The sequence below is a fragment of the Eumetopias jubatus genome, unplaced genomic scaffold (assembly GCF_037043125.1).
Source record: "Eumetopias jubatus isolate StellerSeaLion01/CBP00866 unplaced genomic scaffold, mEumJub1_p1.0 scaffold_1, whole genome shotgun sequence".
Classification (NCBI taxonomy): Eukaryota; Metazoa; Chordata; class Mammalia; order Carnivora; family Otariidae; genus Eumetopias; species Eumetopias jubatus.
In genome coordinates this window covers 13,683,277-13,705,907 of record NW_028274807.1, presented here as the reverse complement: position 1 = coordinate 13,705,907, position 22,631 = coordinate 13,683,277, and the positions used below count along the sequence as shown (strand labels likewise).

General features: G+C 46.6%; 1 protein-coding gene across 1 annotated transcript in view; it reads left to right on the top strand.

Annotated features, from left to right (window-relative positions):
• The window catches only part of HUNK (hormonally up-regulated Neu-associated kinase), a 101,037-nt gene that overhangs the window by 1,112 nt on the left and 77,294 nt on the right, over window positions 1-22,631 (top strand). The window lies entirely within an intron of this gene.

Here is a 22,631-nt window from a genome sequence, read left to right as displayed (position 1 = left end):
TGAGAAGTTAGATGGTTGTGAACCCTTGCCAGGCTTTGCTGAGGGAGATCTAAGTTGTAACTTGGATCTGTGAGAAGAAACTCAAGATAGGATGACTTATTTTTGCAGGGGAGTGGCCCAGACACTGGGTCATCCCAAGTGGTGAGGCTGCCTGGCAGCTGCCCAAGTTTGGGGCAAACTTCTGGTCATCTCAGACTCAAGGCTCCCCCTCCTCCCCTGCCCCCCCCCCCCACCTCCAAGGCTTGGAGTCTCTCAGCACTGGCCAGGGAGCAGCCCCTTTTGGTGACTCATTCATCAGGGAGGCATCAGCACATCCGGGGAGAGGGGCCTGTAGGCTTCCTACCTACCCTTCTGCCCACTGACCTGAGATCCTCTACCCGGCCTGGGAGTTCCTGGGAGTGCCATACTGTGGAGCTCTGATTCTGGGGCGAGCTGCCCTGCCCTCCTGTCCCCAGCCTCACCTAACTTTGGTTTCCCTCCTCCTTTCCCTACTGGGTCCTGAGGCCCCTCGCATTTGAGTGCAGGTCCCTATCACCTTGTCATTTGTCCTCTATTCCTAAGCTGCTCATGCTCCAGTGGGGTACCTTTGTTTTAGGTAGGTGGAATTAGAGCGAGTAGTTTAAAAAGTGCCTCTTGCTTGAATTTCCATGTAAAAAGGGAGTGTGCAGAACGAACTCACTGAATTAAGTCTTCAAAGAAGAAGGAAAAACACTCCTAACCTCATTCTAGTCCAAAGAGAGCAAGCACAGCATACTTTCCAATCCTTTGGTTTTGCAGTGGGCTGGCCAACTGACACATCCGGCCGGGGTGCACGGCCGAGGTCCCCCTCGCTAGCTACAGTGGGCTCACTTCCCCATGCCTGGGTAAATTCCTGTTGGCATGGGTAGTAGAACTTTGTTTTCCTTTGAAACGTATAGGGTTCAGTCTGGTTGTGCATGTTCCCGCTTGAAACTTAGCAAAAAAGAGACGAGACTTTATACTGACGGCATATGGCCAACATTACGAGCGCATGCATCTCGCCTGCCCCGCCGCTCAGCCTCTCCTGGCTTCTCTCCACTTTCCCATGCCCTGTTGGGTCTCTGGCTCCTCACCGGTGCAGTTTGGCTTCATAAGACAAGGCTGTTGGCCTTGGCTGAACTGGGCGAGGATGCGCTCCGAGCTCAGGCCCTACTCGGGGCTTCTAGAGCTCTGTGCTGGGCCCACAGGACAACCTGGAGAGCAGGGAGTTCTTGCCCAAACGGGGTCCAAATGAGGAGCCTTTTGCACCCCTAGGTGTCCATGTCCTTTCTCTCTCGTCTTATCTTTCTTTCTTTCTTTCTTGAAGACTTTATTTATTTTAGAAAGAGAGAGAGAGTGCAAGTAAGCTGGGGGGAGGGGCAGAGGGAGGAGGAGAGAGAGAATCTCAAGCGGACTCCCTGCTAAGCAGAGCCCGCGGGAGGCTTGAACCCACGACCCTGGGATCATGACCGGAGCTGAAATCAAGAGTCAGACACCCAACTGACTGAGCCACCCCAGGCGCCTCTTGTCTTATCTTTCTTAAATGAATCTCACCTCGTCTCAGCCAGGGGAGGGGACCATTAACTGCCTGTCAGGTTGTCATTCTCGACTACCCGATTGGCTCTAGCCGTGAGAATCAGTGCTTCAGGGAGTACAAGCATCATGAGAAACCTGGATTTTAGTTCACTTAATTGCCAGCTTTAAGGAAACAATGGGTGTCATTCATAGCTTTTATCTCCCAAATCCAACACCTTTAACGCTTAACCTAGTAGATTAGGGTTTTGGCAGAGCACAGAGATTAAAATGTGCGTGTGCGTGTGAGCGCGCGTGCACTGCATGCATGACTTTGGGAAGGATGACCGAGTTCGTGAGCCCCCATCCACACTTGTGTTCTGGATATTGTCTTACTGAACCCAAACACAGGTGAAGTCAATCTTCTGCTATATGCAGCCCTCTTTTTACAAGGGGAGCTGGTAAGAGGGTTTTCAGGCTGGTGAAGGGGTACTTATGTGAACCTAGCAAGGGGAGACCTTGAGGTGACAGTACCCCGGGGGAGGGGAAGTGAGGTGTCCCTCCCCAGTGGGTGATATGAAGGGCCCGGGAGAGCCTCTCCCCCCAGTAGTGCCCCCTTTTTTGGGGTGCATACTTTAGATAGAGCCCTTCACTTTTATCCTTGTCTTCCTTTTTTAAAGGACATAGACCACAGCGGGAGGAAAATTAAGTCACGGACACTGTAGTAAGAAGTGAATGCATGGCCCTGTACCATCCCCCAAGTGGCAGGATCCGGGGCAGCTTGTGGTGGGGAATCAGTTCATGCAAAAGCTGAAAGGTGGGATGGAGAAAGGGTAGAAGAGAGGGTCCCCACGTTTGGCCTGCCTCACAGTTGCAATCTCAAACTATGCAAATTTGGGTGATTTGTGGCCAAATCTAGAGTACCGCTGGTTTAGGACACTGGGTGTGTGTGTGTGTGTGTGTGTGTGTGTGTGTGTGTGTGTGTGTGTTACATTTTGACTCAGTGCACATTTCCAAAAAGATCTGGACCACACCCTCCACGGCTTGCTGGGAATTGCAGTTGGAGATGACAGAAAACCACTTTTTCCTGACTTTCATCTCAGGCTTCAATCCTACCTCATCAAGAAGCTTCCTTCGGTCACCGCTGTCTGCTGGACAGTATTTTCGCCTGCCTGCCCTCTGAAGTTGCCTGTTTGAAAGTCATTTGGATCTAGATGGTCCTGTTGCTGCTTGAAAAGAGAGAATGGGTTTGGGTGATACCTGTTTTTGTCCTCCTTTAGCTTTGAGTGGATGTCGTCTCTGTTAATATGGCTTTAAAAATAAATAATTCCCTCGGTCATGTGAGACTCCTAACGGGTATGTTCTTAGGCCAGGGTGTCTGCGACTACAGGAAACTGACGATTGGAGGAGGAAAAGGCACCACAAAATCAGATTTTGAAGAGTATTCACTGTGGCTTTGAGACAAAGAGCAAAGTTGCTGAAGGGGGATATTGAGTGATGACTTTGAAAGACCCAGAGAGGTTGTGCTTGCTGCCCCTGAAATTGGTCCATGATACCTATGAAATGCATCGTTTATGGCACATAATTGGTTATTGTTACATTTAAAAAAAAAAACGTGCGAAAAGAAAGTCGGAAAGGCTGACAGTGAAAAGCAAGGTACATCTCAGGTAGGGGGCTGGTTTCAGAAGCAAAGCTGCAAAAAAGGGGGCAGGGGTTGATGCCACAAAGGACCTCCTTTTGTGATTAAGTCTTTCTGAGATGCAAAGTTGGGTACATAAATGATTGGTTAAGAGGTTTAAATATCTTGTTCTAACCCTTGGTTTAAAAAAAATAAGCCTGTTTATCACTTTCGTTGGAGCTATTTTGGGGCTAAAAATAAGGGTTGCCTGCTTAGTAAGTTGCCAATAATTATGCTTGGAGCACGACAGTGCCAGATACCTGGAGTGAAGGAGTTACTAAAAATACGATTTACTATGTTTTGCAGAACAGGAAATATGACTAATTTTAGAGATGGCCTTTTGGCAGATCTGTTTTTAGAAAGTATTTCTGAAACAAACAGGTGCTAAATCCTGTGTGTATATATGTATATATATATATATAAATTTTTTTTGAAGTGCTAGAAATGTAGGGGTAACAGCTCCGAGGAACAAGAAATGATTAGAGAACTGGAAATTCCTATTAATCCGCAGCAGGAATTTCTTGGCAAGAAGGAGGCGTTTGGCAAAAGCACCTGCTCAGTGTGGCGTGCGTGACAAGGCAGTGCCTATAATTTCTGAGATTGCATGCTGCAGTTGCGGGCACATCCTTTTTGAACTTCCTGCCCCGTCTCATCTTTTTGAAGTACGTGTGAATGGTGGAAATTGGCACGTAGGGCTCAGTTCTTAGTGTTCACCGATGCGCAGGTCCCGTGGACTTCAAAGGGAGCTTAGGAATCGGCACAACAGGGCTGCGCGGGGCCCGCGAAGAGCCGTACAACCCTAAATTTTCTCTGCAGGTGTTGACTCACCATACAGGCTGGGTTCGACGACAGCGTTCTGCTCCAGGGAGGCATGGCAGTCAGCCATCCTGGTGGGGATCTTCCAGAAGGTGGGGGGAGGGGGAGGACGGCGGCAGCTGCATCTGCCCGGAGAGATGGGCAGGCCAAGTGCCTTCGGTGACCAGGTGGTTTGGGCACAAACTATCGTTTCCCTTGGGACATAACACCCCTGTCTCGATTATTCATGGTAACCCAGTGACCTGCTCTCTTGGCTAATGGAAATGCATAGAGAAGTGTGCAAGCCTTATTTTTAGCAAACTGGTGCGAGCTCTTTAAAGATGCTCTCAAAAAGATGACCAGTAGGAAGGAGGTGAGCCCCGGGGCCTGAATAGGACCCGAGGAGGCTGATAACCTGTACAGAGGGAGGAAGGGAGGGCTACTGCCTCTCCTTGATCACAAGGACCAGCTCTCAGGGGGGTGGTGTAGTGTGTTTTGTGGTTTATCCGGGGTCCTCCCTGGATTTTCTTACTACAGGCTTGCAGTGGCGCTGGGCAGGTGAGAACCCACTTGCTGGGGTTCTTACCTGTAGGGATGACGTAGAGGAGTGCCTTAGTAGATTTTCCTCTCTGACCTTTACTTCTCTCCTGTTAGAGCTGCGTCACAAATAACCATAAACTGGGTGGCTATTCCCTCCCAGTTCTGAAGGCCAGGAGTCCCAACTCCAGGTGTCAGCAGGGCCGTGCTCCCTCTGGAGACTCTAGGGGAGGATCCTTCCTTGTCGCTTCTGGCTTCTGGTGCTTACCGCCAGTCCTTGGCATTCCTTGGCTTGTGGCTGCACCGCTCCAGGCTCTGCCTGCGTCTTCACGTGGCCTCCATCCTTCTGTGTGTCCCCTCTGTCTCCAAATCTCCCTCTCCTCATAAGAACACCAGTCATTGGATTTAGGGTTGACCATAATCCAGTAGGACCTCATCTTCACTTGATTACATATGCAAAGGTGCCATTTCCAATAAGGTGCCACTCACAAGTACCGGGGGTAGGACTCGAACATGTGTTTTGTGGGACACGGTGCCGCTCGCGGCGCCTCTGAAGACTGTTAGGCTTGTGTTGCTTGGGGTTTCCTGGGAAGCAGGCCTTGAGCCGGAGAAGAATATGGTCTCGGGGAGTATACTTACACCGGTACTTGGGAGGGGAGGGGTGGGGAGGGGCACAGCAGACCCTGCCGCTGAGATGGTCCTACACAGGGGTCCAGGTTGGAGTGAGGGGACCCGTCATTGGATGGGGGCTGCCCTGGGAAGGGGGCATGACCTTGGGCACTTGCTGAGGGCCGTTGGGGGCGGGGCCGTTGCTTGCAGCTAGAAGCTGGAAGCTGGGAGGCAGCCTCGCGTCTGCAGCTCACTGGCTTTACTGGGGGAGACAGGACCAGGGCCCAGCTGGGAGGGAGTCTTAATCTGAGTCCAGGCTGCTTCCATAAAGAAAGTGGCCAGCTTCCCCGCCCCACCTTGCTGACCCAGTTGTGATCCCTGTCACCCTGAAATGAGGGTGCATCAGCAAGGTCTACACACCAAACTCCGTGTCCTGGGAAATATTCTGGCCTCATGTTTCTCTTCGGTTGGAATTCTTGGGGGCCCTGATGTGTGTGGGGGGTACTTTTAGGATACTTTTATGTGTTGTTTTCTCTGGAAAACTTGGTGTCAGCGGAGTTTGACTAACTTGTTGACCAGTGCGCCTAGTTCAGAGACAGTAGGAGGGACCCTCCCTCCCCTGGGTCGTGGGAAAAGTTCTTGAAGCAGTTGTGGGAAACTGGGCTATTGTCGGTTAGAGTTAATGATTCGGGACATTCCGGTGGACAAAAGACTACTTGGGTCAGAGCTGTTTCTTAACATGTTTTGTGTGTTTTTTTTTTAAAGATTTTATTTATTTGACAGAGAGAGACATGGTGAGAGAGGGAACACAAGCAGGGGGAGTGGGAGAGGGAGAAGCAGGCTTCCCGCCGAGCCGGGAGCCCGATGTGGGGCTCGATCCCAGGACCCTGGGACCATGACCTGAGCCGAAGGCAGACACTCAACGACTGAGCCACCCAGGCGCCCCTGTTTCTTAACATCTTACCACCTCACCCTGCTGGCCCTGCCCTCCTTAGCTATGCACTTCCTAATTACTGGCTTCTTTTTGGTTTTTAATAATTTTTGTGTGTTTTAGGATTCGTTTGGTTAAGTTTTGGTGTAGTTCATACAGACCCAGGTTCTTAAATTCAAAGGTTTCGAGAGGGTATGTAGTAAGAGGTCATTCTGCCCCTCACCGGTGTGCCTCAGCAGCTGGTTCCTTTCTCTCCCCGGAGGCACCCCTGTTTCTAGTTTCCTGTGTATCCTTCCGAAGATGCTCTCTGTGCCTGAAAGTGTTCATACACATTTGTAAATGTAGGTATAGAGAGGTGTACACCGTACATGCTGTTGAGTGTCTTGCTTTTTTTCACTTAGTAATATATGTGTTGTGCATCCTTCCCCCAAAACTATATAGGATTGCCTCATTTTTTTAAAAAAGATTTTATTCACTTATTTGAGAGAGAGAAATAGCAAAAGAGAGCACAAGTGGAGGAGAGAGGCAGGGACAAGCAGGCTTTCCACTGAGCAGGGAGCCTGATGTGGGGCTCGTGGAGCTCCATCCAAAGACCCCGGGATCATGACCTGAGTGGAAGGCAGATGCTCAACCGACTGAGCCACCCAGGCGTGCCTCATTATTTTTAATTACTGCATTTTATTCATCAGATGGAGCTAACATATTTGCTGTATCATTCCTTGTTGGTTAACTCAGAGGATGTTATTTAAAGAATTAAAGACATTTAAAGAAGGGACATTTAGGTTGTATGGAATTTTTTGTCATTCTCAAACTGCAGCAGTAAACATCTGTGCCCGTTGGTTATTTTGTAAATGTCTCAGGCATATCTGAGGGATCAATTCCTAGCCTTAGGTAAAAGGGTATGATTGTTTTAACTATCAATAACTGTTGTCAAATTGCCTTCCATAGAGGTTATCCCAGTTTCTGTACACGTTAACCTGCCGTGGGGGTATCTTTCCATAGCTTTGTCAATACAAGGCCCTCTTTAAACGTTTGGATCTTTGCTGGTTTTGTAGGTTAAACATGGGTATCCAGTTTTATTTATAGCTCCTCTTATTTACAAGTGAGTTGAGTATATTTTCATGTTTAACGACAATTTGCATATATTTCTGTTCACTGCTCCTGTCTGTTCACCATTTTCCCCTGGGCTTTGTGTCTTTTTCTTATTGATTTCTAGGTACATATTATATATTAAGGAGATCAGTCCTCTTTCAGTGATCTGTTTTGCAGCCTTGTCCATCTTCTCCTGCTCCCTGTTTATTCTTTGGCTTTGTTTCTTGGTGATTCTTGCCACCGCAGAAGTTGTTTCCCTGGATCCCACTAATTAGAGAGGGACCATAGATGAACTTTGTAGGTCCATGACCCCTTACAAATTGTATGTGGATAATTATATATTTCTGGGGAGAGGGTCCTTGGCTTTCATTGGATTCTAAAAGGAGTTTTTTACCCCCAGAATGTTAAGAGCCACTGCTTTGTTTGCTCTGCATTTTTGGGATGAGGATTTGGGCTGCCTTGGTTTGCTAGCACCTGTGCTGATTGGGCTAAAATTGCAGATTACACTCAGATCAGGCAGGCTGGTTCTACAACCATGACCTTCGACTGGGCGTGGTATTCTGACATCCGGCTCCTACTGTGCTTGGGTCATGGGCATCGGGCATGATAGAGTGTGGACGGATCTTTGGAAAACCTTGACTCTTGCCCGGACAACTCTGAATCCATGTCCCATAATCTCAAAGGGAGTAGATAGAATTTATGGTGGGTGGTTGAGAAGAAAAGGAAAGGGGGAATATCGAGGGAAATGAAAATCTTTAAAGGAGCAATATAGTCCGCCACTTGACTTGGACATAAAATGCACTAAGTGTAAGCACCTGTGTAAAATTATGCCTTGGGACCCTCGGGCTCTTTTGTCTTCCCTCAAAGTGCTTCTCATCACCTCAATTAGCTTGTGGGGCTGTTGTAACAAAGTACCAGCAACTGGGTAGCTTCAACAGAAGTGTATTGAGCACAGAGACTGGAAGACTGGAGACTGGAAGTCCAAGATCAAGGTGCCGGCAGGGTTGGTTCTTCCTGAGGGCTGTGAGGGGGCGTCTGCTCCGGGCCTCTCTCCTTGCCTCGCAGATGACTGTCTCCTCCCTGTGACTCTTCTGTCATCTTTCTTGTATGTGTGTCTGTCCCTGTGTCTGTACTTCCCCTTTTTAGAAGGACACTGGCCATATTAGATTAGGGCCCATCCTAACGACCTTACTTTAACTTGATTACTCCTGTAAAGACCATATGTCCAAATAAGGTCACATTCTGAGGTCCTGGGGCTTAGCACTTGCTATGGTCTGAATGCTTGTATCCCCCTGGGATTCATATGTTGACTCCTAAGCCCCAATGGGATCCTGTTTGGGGGGTGGGGCCTTTGGGAGGTGATTAGGCACGAGGGCAGAGGGCCCATGAATAAGACTCGTGGTCTTATAAAAGAGACCCCAGAAAGCTCCGTTGACCCCCGCAAGAACACAGCAGGTAGACATAGCACCAGACCCCAAATCTGCCAGCGCCTTGATCTTGGACTTCCAGCCTCCAAAACTGTGAGAAATAAATTTCTGTTGTTTAGAAGCCACCTAGTCGATGGTACTTTGTTAGAGCAGCTTGGATGGATTAGGACAAGACTTAAACACATGAATTTGGAAGAGGGGAATGAAATTCAACCCATAACATCACCTGACCGCATGGTGTATATTTATGTATATTTATATATATTTATGTGTTGACGTGTTGTCTGTCTCCCCACTGGACTGTAGACCCCATGAGGAAGGGCTCACTGCTCTCTCCCTGGTGTCTAGAATAGTTCCTGGAACAGAGAAGGTGCATCAAAGAAAGCTTTGATGTTCCCAGGACAGGAGGGCAGCCTCAGAGCTACAGTGTCCAAGTTAGCAGGGACTGGTTCTGCAGGCACTGTGTCTCCACTCCTTGCGGCTCCTGGGTATGCCTGTGTGAGTGACGTGTAGAGGGAACGGGTTGTCCAGGTGGCGTTCTTTGGGAAAAATCTCAGCCCCGGAACAGCTGTGCCTTCTGCAGGGATTTGCTAAGGAAGGCATCTAGGTATCAGAGTGAAAGGTGACCGGCCAGAAGCAGACAAATATTTTGCAGTGTCATGGGACTTTTAATGGACCCTCAGCTCTTTCCTGAGAAAATGTACCAACACTGCAACAGATGGGTGAAGTTGCTATTTGCAAACATACATTTTTTTGGATGTTTCCCATGGAGATATATGGAGGTTTGGATCTGTCTCTTTGACTATAATTTTTTAATAAGTTTATCAGTCTCCTAAGCCAAATGGCTGCCAAAACATTTGGCAATCCTGCTTGCTTCTCTCGCCTGTTCTCTGAGCCATTTGATTCTTTCTCATCTCCCTGTTTGCATTATTTCTGCTGTTTTTATCCCGTAGTGAGTTCTTGTTGTCTTACATCCCATCCCATGGCTTTTTGGTGAGGTGTCTGGCTTTCTTTCTGCCTCTGTTTAGCTACTCTTGTTCCGTGATGCTCCTCTCTTGGTCACTTCCTGCCCTTTGCCGGAGCTCTGTGAATAGAACATGGGAGAATGGACAGCAGTGATGGGCACCCCGGAGCACGGAGCGTGGTGCTGAGGGACAGAGGGAGCACCTGCCCTCAGGGAGTCTTGCTATTTCTGTGGAGGGATGCTAGGATGAAATTACACTCCCAGCGAATCCTTTGTCTACCTAGAGCAACACGAGGGATTTCATGAGCTCCTGAACCACCGAAACCCAACAGGAAAGAAATGAGTGCCTGCTCTTTGCTTTCCCCATGCGGATGTAATACTGATAACAATAATCACGAACATTTATGGATCTCATACAGTCTGCCAGGCTGTGTCCTGGGTGCTTTGCTGCAAAATGGAATTTCTTCCTTACAGTGGCCTTTTGTGGTAGGTCCTGTTGTGTTACCTTTGCAGAGCCACCAGCCATCCGGTTGTGCCCAGGACTCTCAGGCTTAGCAGTGAAAATCCTACGTTTTGGGAAACCCCTCAGATAGTGGCAAAACCAGATTCGCTCAAGAGAACATTTCATCAGAGTGGAATCCTACCGAGGGTTTTCAAATAAAAGTTTTAGTGAGCAGCTAATCGGGTCATGAATCAGCAAGGAATAAACCAAAGCCCAAAGTCCTGGGCATGGCTGGGGTGCTTGTTGTGATGACAATCTCTGTGTGTGTTCCCGGGGAGTGAAGGGTGCCTTTCCCGCCTCCACCACGCTCCACCATGCCAGGTTCAGTGGTCTGCCGCCTTTTATGAGTTCACTAGAGATGAGGACCTTGAGCCTTGTGTGCATGCATGTGTATACGATACACACATAAATGTATTATGTATATACATATACACAAACGCGTGTGTATCTATATTAAATAGAAATCATATCATATTATGCTAAACATAAATGCATAACTTTTTGGCAGCAGATTTTGTTTTTCAGATTTTATTTCTGAGAGAGAGAGAGAGCGCACGTGTGCATGGGAGGGGGCAGAGGGAGAAACAGACTCCCCACTGAGCAGAGAGCCTGATGCTGGACTGCATCCCAGGACCCTGGCATCATGACCTGAGTCAAAGGCAGACGCTTAACCGACTGAGCCACCCGGGCGCCCAGCAGCGAATTTTCTTAATGAAGGAAGTGGTGGGGACTGGTAGCTATGTTGAGTAGGTCTGGTTAGCATTAATCTTAGTTTTGTTTTGTTTTTTTTAAGATTTTATTTATTTGTTTGAGAGGGAAGAGAGCATGAGAGGGGGGAGGGTCAGAGGGAGAAGCAGACTCCCCGCTGAGCAGGGAGCCTGATGTGGGACTGGATCCCGGGACTCCAGGATCATGACCTGAGCCGAAGGCAGTCGCTCAACCATCTGAGCCCCCCAGGTGCCCTAGTCTTAGTTTTGGTAATTTTCTTTTGTGTTGGAGGGAGAAAAATCTCTATGAGGGGAGAGAGAAGTTGGAATCAAAGGGTAGGACTGCATGTAAGTCCATGTCTTCTGTAGCCCACCAAACAATCCCGTAGTCTTCTTGTTAAACTGCCCTCCTGCAAGAATGAACACAGATTATTTATTAAAAACAAAGCAAAACACCAAGTGCCTTCACCTTACTTATTATGCAGACTAGCTGGAGCTTGACCAGTTTTTCCAAGCTCCATTTGGGCTGAGAAGGGGCATGGGAGGCAAATGGAATGAGGAAGTGCCCAGGTGAAGAGAGGTGTCAGAGAAAGCTGGCTGTTGAGTCTGGGATCAGAATATTCTAGCATTTTATCTGAGCCTTATGTTAGTGGAACCAAATGGATAAAGGTAAGTGTTATCACTGATATAACCTGGTTTTCAGTTGGAATTACTGCTGCTCCGATTAGAAGTCTTGCTTTCTAAGTCTAGTCTTTATTCCGGGATAAAAATTTAATTAGAGAATGTAGTCTCTGACTCAGTTCTCAGTTGAACATTTATATTTAGTAATACTAATAAAAAAAAAAAAAACCTTGTTTTGAAAACACTTCTCCAGGTTTGTAGAGTGTCATTCCCACAAGATGACATTTTATTCTATTAAAAACTAACATTTGTGAGCAGTAGTTGCAATTTCAAGCCCAATTTGATGTAATGAAACTTGAATTTCCCTCTGGAGGGAATGGCCATATGACTGTTGTACTCTCACCTAATTCATCACTCTGAGATGCTCTTTTCCTAGATCAAGGATGCGCTTTTTTTTTTCTTTCTTTTTTGTCATAGAAGGCCATTAAATTAAAGCACCTGAGAGTGTGTGGAGTAATAGTTTCTTTCTAATCAGACTTAGAGTAATGTCTTACAGATTTCAAAGGGGCATATTTATTTAAAAATAAATACAAATCATCTAATATAAACCAGTTTCTTCAGATGACCAACTATACATATTTTTAAAATAATTTTTAAAAGCATTTTTAGGGGCGCCTGGGTGGTGCAGTTCATTAAGCATCTGACTCTTGGTTTCGGCTCAGGTTATGATCTCAGGGTTGTGAGATGGAGCCTTGGAGTTGAGCTTCCATGCTCAGCGCAGAGTTGGCTTGAGATTCTTTCTTCCCCCCCATCTCTGCCCCTCCCTCAGCTCGCGTGCACGCATGCGGGCACACACACACACACACACACACACTCTCTCTCTCTCTCTCTCTCTCTCTCTCTCAATAAACAAACAAACAAATAAAAACTTTAAAAATAAATAAATAAAACCATTTTTGACCAGGTATTTAAGTGTTTTAAAATTCTTTAAACCAGGCCAGTTTCAGGTGTGTTCCAGAATATCTGAGGTTATTAATCAATTAGGTTAATATTTGTTCATTGCCATGCCTTTTTTCTTGCATAGCTACTTACATACACTCTCTTCATCATTAACTCAGCCACTTGCTACCACACTTCACTAATCACACTTCATTGTCTACTTCCATTTTGTTTTAGATACCTTAAGACAATTGTCCCTTTTTTTGAATAATTAAACATGAGTTTTTATCTGTGGTTCCTTGTGGAAAAAAAAAAGAAACACAAAGAGGAAAATAAAAATCACCTGTAATCACACAATCCAGCAATAACCACTGTGAACATTTTTAGGTGTTTGGGCTGGGTTGGTCTGCGTACACATGATTCAGAGATATGTATACAGATACATATGCGCATCATTGATTTTTCCCCCTTTGAACCCATTTGCTAAAAAATTGAGATTCCAACCTTCTTAATACTTCCCCCCCACCTTAATATATAGAGAACATTTTCCCATGTTGTTAAATATTCTTTTAAAATTTGATTTTTGGTGATAAATAGCCTTCCATTATTTAGACTTACTGTAATTTTACAAATTCGTTCCCAATTGTTGACCATTGAGATTATTTTTAACATTTCTCTACCTAAATGATATTGCTGTTACTATCCTTGTATGTACATCAGGAAGCCATTCCTTAGGATAAATACTTAGAAGCCCTTTGACATATTGCCAAATTACACTTTAGAGAGATTATGCCAAGTGATACAACGTATGGAAGTGACTTTCAAAAAGTGCATTTTGGTAATTAGTAGGGGTAAACATAATTTGTGTACTTGATTGAAAATTTGTATTTCTTCTACTAACTGTTAATGATTTTTCCCCATTTTTTTCCTGTTTGTCTTACTGATTTGTACACACTTTTTACATGTTAAGGATATTAGTTGTTTATTTTTGATTCATTGCAAATATTTTCTTCCAATTGGTCATTTGTCTTTTGATTTATTTTGTGTCTCCTTTTTTGAGGGGGGCAGATAAAAATTTTAATTTTGTGTAGTCCAACCAATTAGTCTTTTTTCCCCCTAGTTTTCTCTTATTTTTTGTGCTTAAGTAAATTAGAGGGTTTGTCACTAGTTTTGTTTTATAAATTTATTATTGCTAAATAGAGTATGAGTCTTGCCAGTGTTTCACTGTTGTCTGCAGAAAACTCTTTGTGTTGTTGGGTGGGAATTTTTGACTGTTTTTTTTTACCCGGTTGCTGTTGAATCTAATGGTATCATGTGCTAAAGCACAGGCTTTAGGGGATGACAGTCTTGGGTTCCTATCACCTTTCTGCTACTTATTAGCCATGTGATCTTGGGCAAGGTATTCAAACCCTCCAAACTTCAGTTTCTGTGTCTATAAAATGATAATAGCTCATGGGTATTCAGTGGGGGTTTGATATTTTTTATATATATATATAAAATATATATAAAATATTTTAATACTTATATATTATATCATATATAATATAATATTTATATTTTTATGTATAATATATAATATAAATAATATGTGGTATATAAAATATGCAAATATATGTGTAATATATATAAATGCCAAAATATATATAAATTTGATATTTTATATATAAAATATATATATGCACCTGTGCATAAAAACATATATATACATATGTACATATAGATAATGTACATACATATACATGTATGTGATATACATGTATATAACGTATGTATATATAATATATATATATAGTGTACACATATATATTTTATATATATATGTGTAAAGTACATATTTATCCTGAAAATATATTCAATATTGTGTTAGTGAACAAGTAGCAGCTGGTTATTCTCTTCTGTTAGACTTTCACGTTTATATTTAACTCTTAAGGTAGGTGCGAATGAGGCTTCTTCAGATGATGAGAAATAGATACTCACTGAGTTTATCATGGGTGATGGAGTTTTATTTTAGGCATAAAGGGAAGTGAGGAAGATTAGGGCTGCACCTCTCAGCCCTGCAGTCAACACCTCCCTGAGGACCTCAAGGGGCACTTGGCACCCCAGGGGGCCTAGATGCCTGCATTCCTAGAATCCCACTCCCCTCCTCTCTCCTCTGCCTGGAGCTTCCAGCAGCTTCTGTGGCTCATCGGGAATATTCCTTCATCCGCCCTCTGCTCTGGCTCACAGCTTCGTACTTTTGGTGGCTTCTCTGCTGACTGACTTTTACTTTCAGCTCTTTCTAAGTATTAATGGCTCCCTTACATTTCCTAGATTGGTGACAGAGTGCTAGGAAGGTTTGATCATTGAGTCCTTCCTGGCCTCACCTTCTGGTCACCTTCTCGGCATGGAGCATCCTTTAACAGTAGGAAGTTGTTTTAATGGCGAAAGAAAGAGGAAATCTAGCGATAATTCCCCACCGAGTTACCAGATCAGTATGGTGTGGAAAAATTTATTGGACAACTTAATTCCCCATGTTTTGGTTTGGTAGCCAACTCTTTACTCAACACTCAACAAAACATTTTCCTGTCTTTGGGGGTTATGATTTCTTCTACATTTGTGGTTTTGGAGGTACGGTGCTACATTTGTTTACTGGCTCTCTGCTAGAAGTCCCCGTTATTTCCACTGTGATCTAAGACCTCTTTAGATTCCAGGACTGGGTTGAGGATTTTGTCTTGGACTATTATCGCCCAAATTTCTGTGTTTCCGGCTCTTATAGTGTCCCCCAAACCTCCCCCCACCCAAAGGCTACTTTATTCATGTACCTTTTCAGCTACATTTGGCTGCCGGTTTTGTCCCAGGATGTGAGAATAGACTACTGATTGTTTCCTGCTGCCTTTGGGACAGGAATACTTCTTGAATTAGGGCTAATTTTGGAGTTTAAGTATTAAATGTCAAATTTTGAAGAAAGCATGTCTGAGATCTCTGTTGTGGAAGAGAAGGTCATGTAAGGCTTAGGGGAAGGGAGAGGAAAACAGAAACAAGCTGATGACTTCTTTGCTTTTCAAAATCATGCCCTCTATACCCGTGGAAAACCCTTCCCATTTTCAGAATGTCCTTTAATCTAAAGCCATTTGCTAGGTGTACGGTGAAGTCAGAATGGCCACTCCTGGAGAAATTTTCCAGTTGTAACCAGTTTTTTAAAAACGTGTTATCTCGGGGCGCCTGAGTGGCTCAGTCGTTAAGCGTCTGCCTTCAGCTCAGGTCATGGTCCCAGGGTCCTGGGATGGAGCCCCGCATCGGGCTCCCTGGCTCCCCGGGAAGCCTGCTTCTCCCTCTCCCACTCCCCCTGCTTGTGTTCCCTCTTTCGCTCTGTCTCTCTCTGTCAAATAAATAAATAAAATCTTAAAAAAAAAAAAAAAAGAAAGAAAAACTTAAAAAAAAAAAAAGTGTTATCTCCGGGCACTCCGTGGCTCAGTCCGTTGAGCATGCCACTGTTGGTTTCAGCTCATGATCTCAGGGTCTTAGGATCGAGCCCCATGTCAGGCTCCGTGCTTAGCGGGAAATCCGTTTGAGATTCTCCCTCTCCCTCTGCCCCTCGCCCCACTTGTGTGCATGCTCTCTCTCTCAAAGAAATACATCGTTAAAAAAATTAAAAAAGCATTATCTTGGGGCTCCTGGGTGGCTCATTCGGTTGAGCAACCAACTCTTGATTTTGGCTCAGGTCATGATCTCAGAGTCGTGAGATGAAGCCCCAGGCAGGGCTCTGTGCTGGGTGTGGAGCCTGCTTAAGATTCTCCCTCTCCCTCTCCCTCTGCACCCACCCCCCTCAAGCTCTCTTGCGTGCTCTCTCTCAAATAAATAAAGTAAATCTTTTTTTAAAAAAAGCATGATCTTTACTTGGCTATTGGAGATGATCATGTGTCTTTTCATTCAAACATTTACTGATTGCCTTCTTTATGCAGAGCTGCTCGTAACCTGTATGGGCTTTTGTATGAATTAGAAAAAGGTATGACTAGGCAGACCGTTTAGAAAAAGGCATCCCCTCTGGGTAGACCAGTTGGAAAAAGGGGCTCCCTCTGAGTGGCTACAGCTCCATGATGCATGATTTGGTGAGCAGAGCATTTCAGGGAAAAAAAAAAGTACACACACACACACACACACACACACACACACACACACACCCCTTTCCTCCAGAGCGCACAGGATGGCAAGCCAAGTGAGGCCTGGGTTTCTGTCCCAAACATCGCCCTCCAATGGATGTTTTTGTGTGAGGCACCAAATGCACTGTGAACAGGCACCAGAATCAGATCTGCCCTCAAAGAAAGCAAGGTCCGAGAATCAGAATCGAGCTGTGAACCACAAACAGAACTTACGGCGTTACAGTGAGAATTTTTCCTTAAAGAGTGACAGATTAAGTGTCCTAGGGGGTTTTAGAGGATCTCAAGTAAAACTCTGCAGCCTCAGTCCTGGTTCCTGTCTGGAAAAGTCCACTTGGTTGCTTTGCTGGAAAAGAGAAAGATAAGCAACACAAGAAATAAATTTAGGTCTGTTTGTGTCACTCACTGCCCAGGAGACACAAGACGTACTCCAGCATATGTAACAATTAAGATCTTGGGGGAAATGCCCTTCACTGGAGCCTTAAGACCTGTGACCCCTCTGTCTCCTGAGTTATCATTCAGCCTGTTGGAGGGGCCCAGGGCTGAGACTTCCTGTGTGTCAGGAACCTACAGCAGCTGTTCAGCTGGGGTCTGAGAGCCCCCTCTCTGGGAGCTCAAAGAGAAAAATCCCCCCACAATGTGCTGATCGCTCATCAGTCCCCTCTGCACAATTCCTTCCTTGGAAGGGTAAATAGTGTGACAGTTTAATAAGGGGTCGGTGACCATTACTTGCAAATGGAGAGAATCAAAAGCAAGTGTCTTTGAAAAGAGGTGTTCCCCCCCCCCCCGCCCCCGCCCTGGGAAAGGAATGTGATGGTTTTGGGTTTCTCTGTGTGTAATCTGAGAGGCTCATCCATCTCGGTGTGACAGAGGAAAATTTCAGCATTAGGAAAGTAACTTCTGATTTATCACAAACAGCTGGGTGGGCCATGCCTCACTGATGCACAGGCAGAAGCAACCTTTTAAATATCGTTGCTCAGCGTGGCTTCTGCCTCCAAAAGGGCTCGTGAGCTGGTGCCTGGTGTTTTGCAGTGTTTGTCAAACCACTGTTGTCCTGAGCATCCTCACGTGGAGGCTCATGGCTTGTGTTCTGTGTAGGCATTTGTTTAGGCTGAATTGGGTCCCCCCCCCAAATTCCTGTATTGGAGTCCTAATTCCCAGTTGCTCAGAATGTGACTGTATTTGGGGCCTTTAAAGAGGTGATTATGGTAAAATGAGGTCAATCTGACTGGTGTCTGTCTAAGAAGAAGAGATCAGGACACAGACACACACAGAGGGAAGACCATGTGAGGGCACAGGGACAAGACAGCCATCCACAAGCCAGGGAGAGAGACCTCATGAGAAACCAATCCTGCCGACACCTCGATCGTGGACTTCCAGTCTCCACAACTGTGAGGACATGAGTTCTGTTGTTTAAGCTCCCCAGTCTGTGGCATTTTGTCACGGCGTCCCCAGCAAACCAACACAGTGTTTATATATCCGTATATATGGTGTCCTGAGAGCTAGGGCCAGCCTCAGGAATCACGCTGGGCAACTTCACTGTAGTGAATTGCGTTATATCCAGATAGTATAATACCTGCAAACAGCCCCCTCTCTCAGTAGGGAAATTAATATTGCTGATTGAACTCCGGATTTGTTTTTGTTGAGTGATGCTGCCTGCTGATTCCATGTAGGAACAGTTCAATCAGTCAGTCAGTCAACCAGCCAACCAACCAACCAGCTAACCAACCCTCTGAAAATATTCAATGCTGACAGAATTTCTATTTTCCTGATATATTTACTTTCTGTCGCCTTCAGAAGAATAAAGTATTTTAAATTTCTACTGGAATTTCTTTTTTTTTTTGAGAGCGAGAAAGATTACAGTGGGGAGGGGCAGAGGGAGAGAGACAGACAGTGTGGAGGTAGAGCTCACAGGAGCTGCAAATGACCCAGAGGGGCTGAGGAAGACGGAGGACACAAGTTGGTGCTAAGACTGGACAGGAGCAGCAGGGAAGGACGGAGAGGGCAATCAGGAGGCGCCGTGCTCAGTGGCTCCAAACTGAGCGTGGAGCCTGCTCAGACACTTGGGATTCTCTCTCTCTCTCTGTGTGTGTCTCAAACAAACCAAATTTATTTGGTTCTGTAGGCTGGAAGTCTAAATCAAGCTGCAACAGGTTCGGTTCTGTCTGAAGGCTGTGAGGGAGAATCTGTTCTAGGTCTTTCTCCTAGCTTCTGGTAGTCTCAGCTATCCCTTGGCTTGTAGATGGCATTTTCCCTGCATCTTCCCTCTGTGTGTGTGCCTGTCTCTGTGTCCAAACGTCCCCTTTTTATAAGGACACAGTCATATTGGGTTAGGGCCCTCTCTACTGACCTCCTCTTAACTTCATTATCTGCACAGACCCTAGTTCCAAATAAGGTCACATATCCATAAGTGCTGGGGGTTAGGACTTCAGCATGTTTTGGGGAGACACGATTCAACCCATAACATCCTGCTAGGATTTTTCTCCTTATCCTTAGTCATTCACTAGCCCCGAATGGCCTCTGGACTCTCCAAGCAAAGAGCAAGAGACAAAGTCAAGGGCACAGTGAAGGAGGTGGAGCAGTTGGGACCCAAACACCCGGGCACTGGTGTTCCCTGGGCTTTGGGTGGAGAGGGCTGCCTGCACCTTCCATGGGGCTTCATCGCCTCTGCTCCCCATCTTCCAGCTTTCTGGGACACTGAGCTCGCTAGGGGTGCTTGGGGCTCATCCCAGAGCGACAGTTCACTTGGGGAGAGAAACGTGGGGGGCCAGGTGGAATAGAGAGGTGTTGTAGAAATGCAGATGGTTACGCTGATGTTCCATTGAGGAAACACCGGACCCTGGACACAGACTTGAGCCCTGAGCCCTCCAGGGGGGCTGGCTTCTGTGGGAAGGCAAAGAGGTGAGTAACATAGGGCCTCACTGTTTACCCACCTGGCCGTGGTAACACCTGGCACCCTCATTTTATGTTTTCTGGTTATTATATTTCAGGGCAAAGGTAGGTGTGTTGAATATGTGTCTCGTGAGCTCTCTTTTCTTCAGGACTCTCAAGGCCTGTCTTGGTCGCCCCCACGGAGAAGTCCAGCATTGAACTTTGCTGTGTGGTGGGATAGAGGCTTCCGGAAAGTGTGAAGAGAGGCGGCTTGTCAGAGTAGCTTGGTGTGCAGCAATGAATTTGGGAAGGCTGAGAGCAAGGGAGGTGTCTGCCCGTCTTGGAAGAGGCTGGTTTGAAAGCGAAGCCCTTAATATCCACGCAGCGTTCAATCAGTATGCCTCGTTAGTTTGTCAGGAGCCTTGTGAGGAATACCGTTTGTGAACTGACTGTCTTTTATGGCTTAATGTGACACACATGTATAATGTATGTTATAGTGGAGACAGTTTTAATGATTGTAAATTGCTCTGAAGTTATCAGCCCCCTCCCACTGCTCTATAGGTATGTGAGCCTAGGGGGAGAAGCTTTTTCCGAACTTGTTGGTATGGGGAAGTGATTTGAAGGCTGACAGCAATTTCCTGGTGAACCAACCTTACTTAGATCTTCTGTTTTTACACTCTGTGTTACTTTCCTGGGCTGTAACAAAGCGCCACAAACCAGATGGCTTAGAATAATAGTAATTCCTGGTCTCACAGCTCTGGAGGCTAGAGGTCTGAATGGGCCACACTTAGGCTCCTTCCATCTTCCCAAGGCCTTCTCCTTGTGTCTTTTTTTTTTTTTAACATTTTATTTATTTTATTTGAGAGAGAGCGAGCATAAGAGAGGGGAGGTCAGAGGGAGAAGCAGACTCCCTGCCGAGCAGGGAGCCCGATGCGGGACTCGATCCCGGGACTCCAGGATCATGACCTGAGCCGAAGGCAGTCGCCCAACCAACTGAGCCACCCAGGTGCCCCTCCTTGTGTCTCTTCTTACAAGGACACTGGCCATACTGGGTTAGGGACCCTTCCTACTCCTTTCTGATGTCACCTTGCTGCAACTATGACACCGGCAATGAGCCTGTTTCCAAATCAGGTCCCGTTTAGAGGGACGGAGACTTAGGACATTCACGTATCTTTTTGCAGGGACCTAGTTCGACCCCTAGTACATTGCAGACCTAATTCATTGTCTGCCACCACTGAGCATCCTCTCCATCCTCCCCTGCTCCTGTCCAGCCTTAGCACCAACTTGTGTGCTCCGTCTTCCTCAGCCCCTCTCGGGTCCTCTGCGGCTGTGAGCTCTACCTCCACGTTGCTGTTTGATTTCATCTCCTGCTGACCCGTCCCTTGGCCACTTTCAGGCTGAGTCCTTGTTAATCCCCCGCATCTCCAGTGGCTTGCGGCCGTAATACATCTTAACCACTTCGAAATGAACTTGAATCATGCTACAGCCCTGCTTAAAAAAAAGGAAAAAAAAAAAAAAGCCCTAGACTGCTTGGTTCCCTTCTTAACAACAAAGTGAATTCCCCCTTCCAGCGCCTGTGTTCAGGGCTGTCAGCTCAGTCCTCGGATGGTGTTCTTGTTTCTGGCCCCCTTCGTGTTGGTCCAGGTAAGGCGGGTTCTCTGTCTTCTGAGTGTCTTCTTCGGGGTTCCGCCGGCCCCCTCCTGGCTGCCCGTCCTTCGAGCCCCACCGAAATGCCCCCTTCTTCCACAGGGCCGGCCCTGGCTCTGCCCAGCCTGAAGCATTTTCTCCTGCCTTCTGTCTCACCTGCCGCACGTCACCTCTGACGTTCACCGTGACATTGGGGACATTAAGCAAGCAGGCGTTTGCTTCTTCGCCAGTTTGATTATTTAGGTAGAACCAGGTTCGAGGCGTGAAAAAGCAAACATTCTCATCGGTGCCTGTCCTGATGTTTCGCCAAGGGTGGCCCTTGGGCAGCTCAGTAGAACAGAGGTCTTCCTGTGGAAGTTCTGGCTCCATTTCTAAGGCTTTGTCACGGTCCAAAGGTTTCCTCCGGACAACATCCCTCTGCCGAGCCCTGCGTGACACCTAAGTTAATCAGTATTCTGGAAATACGCCTTTATCCAAAGTCAGCCGCCAGTTTATGTGGTTTATGTGGTTTATGTCTAACTTCCTGACGGATTAGATGCAGAGTGGCTGGAAAGAATTTCCCAGGTGTCAGAAGAGAGGGGATCCAGGTAACCCCAGAGTCCTGTGTTTGTTTTCCTGGGGCTGCCTAACAAAGGACCACAGCCCGGGTAGCTTAGAGCAACAGAAACGTCTTCTTGAACAGCCCTGGAGGCCAGAAGTCTGAGCTCAAGGTGTGGACGACGGGGGCGCACTCTCTCCGAAGGCTCTAGAAAGGGTCTGTTTTCCAGGCCTTTCTCCCAGCTTCCGGTAGTTCCTTGGCTTGTGACAGCATCGCTGTAACCGTCATCTTCTCCCTGCCTGTGTGTCTCTGTGTCTCCGTTTCCCCCTTTTAAGGACACCGGTCATATTGGATTGCCCCCCCCCCATGTCCTCCTTTTGCCTGATTCCATCTGCAGCAACTCTATTTCCAAAGAAGGTCACATTCTGAGGTACTGGGGGTTAGGACTTCATCATGGAATTTTGGAAGGGGGGATGGGATACAATTCAACCCGTAAGTACTGAGTGTCAGCTCTCTTGTAGAGCCTGGGGCCTGTCTGACTTGGGTGAGGCGCTGAAGCTTGCCAGGTCAGGGGGGTTGTTTCTTCAGAGAAGATGGAGATGAGAAGAAGGGGTTGACCGTTCTGTCCACACTGTTTCCCTCCTGTCCCCAGGAAAACCATCCTGGGTGTGCTGATGATGGGGTCCCAGCTGTTCTGCCCCGTAGGGGCGTCAGGCTGCCGGTAAGAGTGACTGGCCTGGCCTGGGGAGACAGGCAGGGGTCAGGCCTGCTCGCCTGGTCAGAAGGGATCGTTAGGACCTCTCGGGGAGAGCTTTTGAGATCTCAGAGATAAGGGCCTACCATCAGTCACATCTGTGTTTAACTAACGTTTAAATTTGTAACTCACTCTTCTCAGTTTACACTGTCCCACCTGGGCTGTTTCTTCCTCTCTTCACCAAGTTCTGATAATCGGTGTGATTGAGCTACGTCCTTGATGCCAAGCAGGTCTCACGAGGCAGTGGAAGGATGTAGAGATTTGGGAATTACGGTTTTATATAGTGATCAATGTAGATAGTAAGATCAGTTTTTGTTTTTCTTGGTGACGCAGAATTTCCTGATGGAGCTGTTTACATTAATCAGCCCACTGGG